The sequence below is a fragment of the Sus scrofa genome, chromosome 6 (genome assembly GCF_000003025.6).
Source record: "Sus scrofa isolate TJ Tabasco breed Duroc chromosome 6, Sscrofa11.1, whole genome shotgun sequence".
NCBI lineage: Eukaryota > Metazoa > Chordata > Mammalia > Artiodactyla > Suidae > Sus > Sus scrofa.
The window spans coordinates 111,686,231-111,698,306 of record NC_010448.4 but is presented as its reverse complement, the minus strand read 5'-3'; the positions used below and the strand labels follow the sequence as shown (position 1 = coordinate 111,698,306).

General features: G+C 38.8%; 1 protein-coding gene across 3 annotated transcripts in view; it reads left to right on the top strand.

The window, feature by feature from the left end:
* CHST9 (carbohydrate sulfotransferase 9) overlaps positions 1 to 12,076 on the top strand; it is a 389,155-nt gene that overhangs the window by 151,105 nt on the left and 225,974 nt on the right. The window lies entirely within an intron of this gene.

The window sequence follows — 12,076 nt, the reverse complement described above, 5'->3', positions numbered from 1 at the left end:
GCAACGCCGGATCGTTAACCCACTGAGCAAGGGCAGGGACTGAACCCGCAACCTCATGGTTCCTAGTCGGATTCGTTAACCACTGCGCCACGACGGAAACTCCCAAATTTTCTTGAATTCTATCACCAATGATCTCCTTCCTTTTCTCTTCTCAGTTTTCACTGCCTGGACCTTCTCTATTATTCAGATTTTGAATCTCCTAGATTGATCCCATTCCCTGGCTTTTTTGGTTTGTTTGTTTCTTGTCTGGTTTACCAACTCGTTGTTCTTCTACTCCATCTCCAAGAAGTCATCTTAATGTACCTTCCAACTTGTGTGTTGAATTTTCATTTTGGTTGTGTTTTTCATTTGCAAGAGTTTTTTGGGGGGGTTGTTTTGGAGTGTTTTGCTCTCTGATTTCCTTTCTTTTTTTCCCCCTAAATATAGGGTCCTGTCCTGTTTAATAGAACCAGTCTTTTATCTAAGTATATAAAGTTCTTCTGAATTTTTTCATTAGTTTGGGCCTGTTATTTTCCTATTCTTTGTCCCGCTTCTCTTCTGGTTATTTTATTGCCTTTTCTCTTACATTCCCTCTTCTGGGGAACCTAGTGTACTTTTCCTGGGTTTTGTAACATGCAGCATCTTCTTCTCGTTGGTATCTGTGGAAACAGTTTGATGTCAGCATTTCTGATCTTTTAAGTTGGTTATCACTCTTCTGCCTGCATTTCATATTCTAAAACTTTATTATTCTCTCTCTCTAGTAATCATCTCATCCCTTATGTCTTTTAATTTTTTCTCCTTTAGTTTCTTTGCTTTCATTTTAAAGGGTTTTGAGAAGAGAATACATGAGTTCAATCTGCCCCTTTACTAGGTTTAACTGAATATCCTCTTCATTGATTAGTTAACTAAATTAATTGAAAGTAACCAGTACAATAATAACATTAAAAGCATCACTAATTGTTCATAATTTTGTGGCATCCTTCAGGCTCACAATACTCTTTACATATTTTGTTGTATTTTCTGCTTTTTATGGAATGTAAATTTTCAGAGTTATATATTATTCCTGCTTTGCTTTGTGGGAATCATTTCAGGCTTTCCAATGTAACTATACTTATTTCAATAACTACCTTATGGCAGTTACTTTGCTATTTTAATACAAGCACTGTTTTGTGGTGTGTTTTTTGGAAATGCCTTAAGAGCTTACTACATGATTTTTGTCAGAATATACTCTTGCCAGTTTAATTTATTTTTCTTTTTTAAACCAAGATTTGTAGATTAGCACCTTTGCTGTTTCACTTCATGTTGTTTCTCTATTAAATGGTTGCAGGCAATGCACAGATGGGCTAGAATGTGAAAGAAGAGCAAAGAGATGGAGTGTGTAGTAGAATTTAATAAATATTTTCATGAGATTGCTTGAAGCCAGCCTTGAGTGCTTGGCTCAAAAACTTTACTATCTATAAGAAACAAATCACATTCATTTTAGAATATACACGTATTTCTGTTGTTTTATGGAGTTTTATGTTAGCCTTAGAATTTTACTATTTTATGGGAAGCAGTATCCTGTCTATGAGAGACATTATACAATAGCAGCATACCAGATGTATAGATAATATATAATGAAGGGGAAAAATCAATCTTCCAAATAGGTATTGACTGTCTAGCTAATCATTAATAGAAATAACTACCCAACATATCTGGCATAAGGAAGCAGAATACTCTATAAATATAATACCTTTACAAAGGTTTTATTGTTCCTATGATGAATAGAAGGAATTTAGATGTAATATAATATATAGGTGACAGCATATACAAGATATTTTATCTAGGTAACATCCAATAACAATAGTAATAATAAAGTAGTATGTTTTATTGTCTCACTGTAAAAATACTAATTTGAAAATATATCAAGACAATTTGTTGGATATAGAACAATGCCACATTTTTTATATAAATTATTTGTCACAGGAATTTGTTGTACTAGAAATAGTCTTATCTATTGGACATTAATTAAGTACAGATATTGCTATTTTATTGTAAAAAGTAACATTCCAAAACCAATTTGATCCATTCTGTTTTATAGTGTAGCTAACATTCTAATTTGAACTACTGTTTACTCTTAAGTGGAAAGATCAAGATGACTTCCTAACATTCTGCTGCCTGTTGCCTCTTCAGTGATGCTGGGTTATTTTTGTGTGTTTGTTGTTGGATTGTTGTTGGTCCAGTCCTAACGAGGGGCAGAATGCAATTCTACCCAGTGACCAGCGAGGCTGAACTGCAATATTGAGCAAACTATGTTCCAGCCGTTTTATAACCTGCCCTTTTCACTTAAGAAGGTATCATGAATATTTTTCTATGGTTTTAATTATTCATCTAAAATGCTAGTGTTATGTTTATATAATAGTTAATTACATGCCAAGTTTTGTTTTTTTTGCCTTTTGAGTTCTTTTGGAAGTAAATATATTGTTTTAGGGATTTTAAAGTTCTCTCACTCTCTGTTTCTCTCTTTCACTCCTACATTATCCTGTTTTTGAATCATGTCACTTTTTTCAGACATAATGTCCTGCCAAACCCACTAGGTTTTATAATTCCATTATGTATTAGTCTATCTCCCTGATAAGCAACTTCCTCTTTTCGTTGATATGAAAAATTCATGTCCTGCCATCATTGAAACAGAAAACAAAAATTTTAATTATTGTATATTGCTTGTTTACATAGTACCCACAGTACCTCATTATTATTTCAGGTTCAAGGGTGTAGGAATAACAGTTGTATGTGCAAGAACTATCTTTCCCTCCTGTGCACTAGTAAAACACATACCCTTTTTCTTTTCTGACACTTCCTATTCGTAGTTGGAATAGAAAATTCTCGTCTTTTAATTCTTCTCCCCAAAGTCCTTTGGTCCTTTTTGCTCTTCTGTCAATAATTTCACGTTGACATAGCATCTTTTCTGGTCTCTTCTTTTTCCACTTTTGGAAGGGACCATATTTCATAGTTAACCTTCATGCCTACTATTCCTTAAATTCTTATTCTGTGTTTGTTTATTAAACTTCTTGTTTCTCTCTTACATGTAATAATATCCTGTCTTAGTTTCTTAATTACATGTTCTTTATGACATGTTTTCTACTTCACAGTCCTTGCCTTCAATATTTTTTTTTTAAGAAAGTCTTTCTCTTTTCCTGCCGTTTGGACCGAAGGAAACCCTTGAGGCTCTAACCTGTAACCTGTTTTATTCTCCCATTTTATCTGTGAATGCCCTCAAGTTTAGCCATTAGTTTTATGGTGCAGATTCTCATAACACTACCCATCCAGTCAATCACACTTGGATTATTATATCTACTTCTGAGCCTGGCATTTAAAGAAAAGCATTAGCAAACACAAATATGTCTGGAGGAGGATGATTAAATTGATTGAATATTTCTAAACCATGTCCCATAAGGAATGGCTGAAGGAATTGTGCATATTTATTGTTTATCTTGGAGTAAAAAAGATTAAGGGTAGACAGGATAATTGTTTTCAATAATTGGAAAGTCTGTCACGGAAAGGAGAGAACAGATTTGTTATGAATTGTTCTAGAAGGCTCTACTAAAATCAACTTGTGCAAGTTATGAAGAGCGAGGTTCAAATACTCTCTGATGAGGCTCAGAGATTAAACGTCATGCCTTTTGGCTTGGCCTACAGCGCCTGGCACCTGGCCTTAGTCATAATCCAGCCTAATGGATGTTTATTGATTGGGTCAAATTGGCTTGCATGGAGAGAATAAACCTTTCTAACAGTACAAAATGGACAGCCTTTTAAAATAAAAATATTTTCTTTCTTTCAACAAATACTTATTGATTAACTGCAAGGTAGCCATCCTGTGGAATATAAAGACATCAACATTTTAATATTGCAGGTAACTTCTATGAGCCAGGCATTCCTCAGTCTGTCTTTCAGGCATCGACTTATTTCACAGTATCGACCTCACATGGTAAATACTTTTATTCTCCCCAGTTTATTTATTTAGGTATTATTATTATAATTTTCTTTTTTGGCCATCCCACAGCATATGGAGTTTCTGGGCCAGGGATCAGACCCGAGCCACAGTTGAGACTTAAGCCACACATGCGGCAACACGGGATCCTTAACCCACTGTGATGGGCCAGGGATTGGTCCATCACAGTGCTCCCAAGATGCCACCGATCCCATTGCACCACAGCAGGAATTCCTGTTATCCCCAGTTTAGATGTGAGGAAACTGAAGCACACCGGGGTTGCACGCTAAGCTGTGTGACACAACTAGATAAGTCATCAAAGTGTGGTATGAGTCCTACAGTCAGGCTCCAGAATCTTCCTACTTAACCACTGTGATAAACTGCCTCTGGTAGTGAAAGACAGGTGGATGGGCACGCATGCAAGGACAGAAGGATTTTTGGATCAGAATATCATCTAGTCCAACCCCTGCTCTGGGGAATTCCCTGGCCACTCACTGTCCTTTTCCTGAATGCCTGTGGTCTTCCATACCTTCTCTCCCATCTCCCCACTGCCTCCGCACTCCTCCCACAATACAGACCTGACCCTTCCACTCACTTCAAACCCACCCTTGGCTCCTGGTGTGCACAGGACACATGTAATCACTCCAGATTGATGCCAAGGCCCTCTGTGGTCTGTCTCCACCTCTTGCCTCACCTCTCACTGAACTCTGCATCAGATCTTATGTTGACATGAGCCAGTCCTGCAGATTTCTTGACTGGGGGAGATAATAGAGTTATTGTGAAAATTAAATTAAACAATCAATATAAAATGCTCAGAGTGGAGCTTAGAATGTATAACTGGTCAATAAATGTTAGCGCTATGATTTTCATTTATTTCTGATTATCTTGCTGAAATCGCTGCACCTGAAATATAGCTTATTCCTTAATTTTCTCACTGTACCTACAATTGCTTTGTAATACATTTAAAAATAAAGGGATTTTATTGGCTTTGCTCCTTTATAAATTCAGAGACAGAGGGCAGACCGTCAGGGTCCAGTCAGAGCTGTTCCTCTGTTTCTCTGCAGGTTCCTCAGCTTTGCCTTCCTCTGTGCTGCCTTGTTTTTCAGGCTGAGTTCCATCAGGGCTGCCAGAAGGCTTCCAGCAACAGTAGGAACTATGTGCTTCCTCATTCATATTTACTATGAAAGGAAATATCACATCTCATGACCGTCCAACCAAAGTGCTAAGCTTTGTTCTAATTAAATCATCTCCAAAACAGTCACTGCGGCCAGGCAAAGCCTGGATCAGTGGGTTGAATGATGATCCTGAAAAAGAATCGTACCCATTCTAATTCCCAGACCTTATCTGGAAAAAGGGGTTTTGCTGATGCAGTTAAGTTAAGCATCTCAAGATAAGCTCATCCTGAATTAATCTGATGAGGGAAAACCAATGACCAGTATCCTTATAAAATACACAGAGGAGAAGGCTATGTGAGGCTGGAAGCAGAGATTGAAGCCACCTGAGGTCAAAAGAGGCAAAGGAGGTTCTCCCCGAGAGCCTCCTGGGGGAACGTGACCCTGACTGCTCCTTGACTTTGGCCTCTAGAACTGTGAGAAAATACATTTCTGTTGTTCTAAGCCACCAAATTTGTAGTAATTTGTTATGGCAGCCACAGGAAATTAAATCCCTTTCCTGAACCAGCTATTTTGACAAGGGCCATAGGATTAATTACCCTGTTAGGATCACACTATTTTGGTCTCCTCCCTGGAGCTGGAGGCAGGGACAGTCCTTCTAAACTGTGTGACTTCCACACAGAGCAGAAGGGAGATTAGGGAGGCAGCACAGCATCCACCTGGAGATCTTTTAATTCCTCTTCTCACTTGTAACCTACCCATTTCTGTTGCTTACACCACAGTTGATCCCAATCGTGGATTGGAAGCCATCTTTTTAATTTTTAAAAATTAAAAATTTAATGCAATGTTTAAAGGTTACTTTCCATTTACAGTCATTACAATATATTGGCTGTTTTCCCCATGATGTACACCTCATCCTGGAGCCCACTTTATTCCCAATAGTTTGTACTCCCCGTTACTGCTCCTTCCCCTTCTCCCCACTGTATCTATGAATCTTCTTCTTTTTTGTTTTATTCACTAGTTTGTTGTATTTTTTTATATTCCACATATAGGTGATAACATACAGTATTTCTTTTTCCCTGACTTATTTCACTTAGCACAGTGCCCTCCAAGTCCATCCATGTCACTAGAAATGGCAAAATTTCACCTTTTCATGGCTCAGTAGTATACACACACACACACACACACACACACACACACACACACACACACACACTATATCTTTATTCATTCATCTGTTGATGGACGTTTAGGTCGTAGAAGCCATCTTTTATTTAACACTTCTTAAGTTACACTACTTATTACCTTAGTAACCAGAACTCGATCATTTCATTGGGTTGGCGGACTGACCCCTTACCCAATCTGTAGTTATTACTTATTTCATCTAACATAATCCTTCACCAACAATGCCTTCAATCATCTTAGACGTGACCATTCAAATCGACATTTCCTTGTACCATCATGGCCAAACCCCAGGGTTCCAAACAGCTTTTCAAGAACTCCTTCTATCTTCATAGGATCCTTTAATGAGATAGAATTTGGTGCTGAATGTACCTTATGTGTTACTTAACGTGGTCCTGGTGTTTCCTGACTGACACATAAATACATGCTATAAATTCTTGTGACTGTGGTTAAACAAACGTAAAATATAACACTATTTCTCTGTCATCCAGTTTAATACTTTTGACATCTTTAGAATGGGGAACAAGTAAAAATGAAAAATGAAATGAACAATCCATTCACAATAATCTGTATGGGTCTTTTTATTTTTCCTTTCTTTAATACAAACAAATGTTTGTGAGCACCTTTGATTGTAATCTTATGCAGTCTTTAAAGACAAGACTATTGTTGCAAAAAATGAAAAACAAAACAAAATCAATAGAATGTAAAATATGAGTTTAAAACTTTTGGAGTTCCCGTTGTGGTGCAGTGATTATCGAATCCGACTAGGAACCATGAGGTTGCGGGTTCAATCCCTGGCCTTGCTCAGTGGGTTAACGATCCGGCGTTGCCGTGAGCTGTGGTGGAGGTTGCAGATGCGGCTAGGATCCCGCGTTGCTGTGGCTCTGGCGTAGGCGGGTGGCTGCAGCTCCGATTCAACCCCTAGCCTGGGAACCTCCATATGCCGCGGGAGTGGCCCAAGAAATAGCAAAAAGACAAAAAAAAAAAAAAAAAAACCAAAAAAAACCCCACAACTTTTTCTTCTAAAACAAAGTATATCAGGGCAAAGCCTTGTCTTGTTAAAAACTTTAATTAAAATTTAATTAAACAGCTAAAAGTAGAAGGTACCTGTTAAATTACACAGGAAATCAAAGCAACAAAATGCATTAGGAAGCACCTACAAATTAGTGTCTAGTAAAGGAATATGTTTCTGTGTTCTGTATGACAAAACACATTGAACAATGGAACTATTACAAGAATAGACCATGAAACAAGAGGCCTGAGAAACCATGGGAAAACTATTTGAAAAGATCACTATTATTCTACCCATTCATAGGAATTCCACAAACTTTCTTTCTTTAAAATGTTATTTTGTAATAGTAATATACTATGTTCATTTTCTTTGCTGCTAATACAAATTATAGCAAATTTAGTGGCTTAAGTAGCACAAATGCATTATCTTACAGGTCTGTGAGTGGAAAGTCTGACACAGCTAATTAACACTAAAGACAGAAATTAATAAAATACCAGTAAGTTTAAATGATTACGTAGTAATTAATAATAAATATATCTTTAACACGATTGAAATTAAATAGAAAACCTCAGGAATGAGCAGGGTGAGGAAGCACTGTTCATTGAATAAAGCATGCTAAAATTCTTGTGAAACTGCAAACTTAATTAGAAAAAAATGTTGTTGAGGTTGTTTAAAAAAAAATGAAAGTACTGCCAAGCTACAGAAATGAAATCTATAAATTCCAAGAAAAAAAGAAGAATAGAGATAATTCAGTTTAGTTTAGGAAACTAAAGAATAAGAAGGAGAAAATAGGGCTTTCCCTTTGTGTCTCAGCAGTTAAAGAACCCAACTGAGATCTATGAGGATGCAGGTTCAATCCCTGGCCTCGCTCAGTGGGTTAAGGATCTGGCATTGTCGTCAGCTGTGGTGTAGGTCACAGACGCGGCTCGGATCCTGAGTTGCTGTGGTTGTGGCAGAGGCTGGCAGCTGTAACTCTGTTTTGATGCCTAGCCTGGGAACTTCCATATACCTCAGGTGTGGCCCTAAAAAGCAGGAAAAAAAAAAAAAGGAGAAAATACATTTTAAAAATAAATGAAACAAATTTATGATAATTTAAATTACAAAATATTTAAATTTGACAATGAAAATACTACATGTGAAAACGTGATATGCCACAAAAGTAGTTTTGGAGGAAATTACTGGATTTACATAAATGTGTTTTATGAAAAAGATCTAACATATATGAATTAATTTTCAATTGAAAAAGTTTGGAAAAAACCAACAGAAACTAAACCAACACAAACTAAAGAAAAAATATAGAATGAAGAAATACGTAAAGATAAGAGAAGAAATCAATAAACAGAGAACAAAAAACAACAGAGAGGAGTTACAACATACTTTTGAATAAAAGAGACAACACTCTAACAAGAATGTACCAAGAAAATCAGAGAAAAGGTACAAATACATGTATTGAGGAAGGAAAGGGGGCTGTATTTACAATGAAATGATGAAAGAGATGCTTAAGCTCTTAAGAATAGTCTGTGGACAACTCTGTGCTTATAAAATTGGACATTAAAAGGAAGTGATCTTTGTCTTAAAAAAGTAAAAGGAAGGAACAAATAACCATTAAGAAAATCAAATCAGTAATCAGATTCATTGTCCATTCCTTGAAGACAGGCCCAGATATTTGTACAAACATACATGAGAACTTGAGGAGTTCCCTGGTGGCATAGGGGGTCAAGGATCTGGTGTTGTCACTGCTGTGGCTCTAGTAACTGCCGTGACTGGGTTTCAGTCCCTGCCTGGGAACTTCCGTGTGCTGCAGGCACGGCTGAAAAAACCCAAAACCAAAGCAAACAAACAAAAAACCATACATAGGAACATGAACCATAACAAAATCAGCATTAAAAAATCAGTAGTTAAATAATAAACTACTTTGTAAACTGCTTTGTAGTTTTCCATGTGAAATGAAGAGCCTACAACATACACAAAAGTACATTCTAGGTGGATTCCAATTCTAATTATGAAGAGAACTCTAAAGCCTTTGAAAGGAAATGTGAAAGAATAATTGTATTGTCGAAGGTGAGGAACATTATCTTAGGAACTTTTCAAGAACACAAATGGAGCTTGATGTTGCCCATCTCTGCTGACCCCTCCCAGCCCTGTGGTTTAGGAGGCTCATGAAATGTGCTCCTTAAAAAAGCTCTCCAGGAGTTCCCATCGTGGTGCCGTGGCTAACTAATCCGACTAAGAACCATGAGGTTGTGTGTTCGATCCCTGGCCTCGCTCAGCGGGTTAAGGATCCGGCATTGCTGTGAGCTGTGGTGTAGGTCGCAGATGCGGCTCGGATCCCCTGTTGCTGTGGCCCTGGTGTAGGCTGGCGGCTACAGCTCCGATTCGACCCCTAGCCTGGGAACCTCCATGTGCTGTGGGAGCGGCCCAAGAAATGGCCAAAAAAAAAAAAAAAAAAAAAAAAAAGCTCTCTAATCCTCAGGCCTCAGTTGGGTTTGCCAGATGGATCAATGACAGCAAGTTTCAGTACAGGAGAAGATGGAGGATGGGATGGTGGTTCTTCTGGTTCCCTTAACACCTGGCGACCGTGTGTTGTCTGTGTCCTAGCGTCCCTGTACGACAGGTCACAGCTCCCGTCAGCCCTCCACCTGCCCCCATTCCCCCTCTCCCAGCTCAGGAATAGCTCTCTGCTTCCTGCCTTCGCTTCCAGGAGGGGTTGACTTGCCCTGGAGGACAGCTCTGCTCCTTGTTGGCTGCCCCAAACCCTGAACACATCTTGGTAAATTGTCCCTTTACTGGACTCTCTGAAATTTCATGACTTTGAATACATCACGTGTTTTCTTTCCAGACCTAGCTGATACATCAACAAGGGAAAGAATGATAAAAATTGATTTTATTTTTATTTTATTTTATTTTTGCCTTTTGTCTTTTTTAGGGCCACACCCATGGCCTGTGGAAGTTCCCAGGCTAGGGGTCAAATCGGAGCTATAGCTGTCAGCCTACACCACAGTCACAGCAATGCCAGATCTGAGCCACATCTGCTACCTACACCACAGGTCACGGCAACACTGGATCCTTAACCTACTGAACGAGGCTAGGGATCAAACCCGCATCCTTATGGATACTGGACTAGTTCCTAAACCCCTGAACCACGACGGTGACTCCTAAAAATTGATTTTAAACTTCTGCATAATAAAACAACCTCACCACCAGCAAAGGAAAGGAGGGAAGGTGGGATGGAGGGAGAAGGCAGGCAGGAGGAAAGAAGTCGCAGGCAGATTTTTGTAAAATGTAAAATGTAAAAAAAAGAAGTAATAAGAATTGCCATCCAATAAGAAAAGAAATAATAATGAGATATAAATAGGAAATTCATAAAAGAAGAAACTAGAATAGCAAAGTAGCAAAACAAAATCCCAAGGTATTATAAATTTTCCATCCCTGCACAACTTTTGAGCCTCATTCCATCTCTTCCAGCCTCCTGGGCAGCTCCAGGTTGAGAAAAGCCTGGGGAATAAGCATCTGGGCAGTTGGGACAGAGGACTCCATCTTCAGGCTTGCTTGGGAATGACAGCAATGAGGTCATGGCTGGAGAGGGTGCAGAGGAAGAAGTTACAGGATAGAGAGGTTCAGAATAAGACCCAGCCGCGTTTCCCAGTAGCCTGGAAGAGATGGAGGCGAGAGTGAGGACTCTTTATTCCTTCAACATGGAGGCAAAGAAGTGTGGATAGGGCCAGATGATAGTAAACTTTAGGAGGGATGGGTTGTAATTTGAGGGACTTTGATGGTCTCTTTGCTTAGAGAATAGGAAAGAGATGGAGCACAGTGCAGCTCCTGTGGGAGAGGCAGAAGGCAAGGACTGCAGAGGTCCTGCTGAGGCTCAGGGCAGGGACAGGTGGTCCCCAGACTCTGTGGTTCTTCTACACCAGACTGCATGATGAGGTCCAGATTGACCTTTCCAAAATTTCCTAACTCCCTCCTTAAAATCATAGGCTTCTGCCAAACTGGACAACTCAAAATTTCCTCTTAAATAGATTGCCTCCATCTAGTCATCTTATCACTAGACAAGTCCCAGAATGCTTCTGTTGGTAGCCATGGTTATGTGAAAGAGTACTTTTTAAGTCATTGGAAAAGAGATAATGGGTAAATCCATAGAGTATGTGAGTAGAAACAAATACATATTTTTAATAAAGTCGCATAGGCCCTTTCAGTATTTTAATAGTCCATCTTTCTCCATTTGAAGCTCAGGACTAAGGATTTACAAGTACAACCATGTAATTAATTACCTTTTTTTGATTGAGCTCCAAATTCAGTCCAATGCAACCCACTGTGGAGTACCTGTTAGGCTCAAGGTACTGTGTATGAGTGAGGGGAGGAAGGATTGTACTAAATTCGGGAAGCCTTTGACCGTGGAAATGTTGTATAATGCTTGTACATAAAATAGCACTATTCCAAGTAATTTCAGTCTCCAGTAGTCTGCACTTTTTCCGCAGGCATGGAGGTGGATGTATGATCTCCAAATAGGTGTGTTTTCCCATCACAGCTGACCTTCAGGTTTGCTTAAAGCAATACTGCTGCTCCTAGTACCTCACCTTTGTTTAATGAGAGCCATTTCCTAATGCCAATGTTGGGTTAATGGACTGAGATGGGAGAAAATCAAACGTATCTCTCCGTTTTACACCAGATTGCCTTTCTGCCTTGTGGCTTTAATCACTCAGTTCTACTCACATCTGCCATAATAACAATTATGGGTTTTCTACTGGCTTCTTCCCCAGGAGGCTATGTCAGGGTATAGCAACATCTCCTGAAGAAAGGAAGAGCAAATTCTTCATC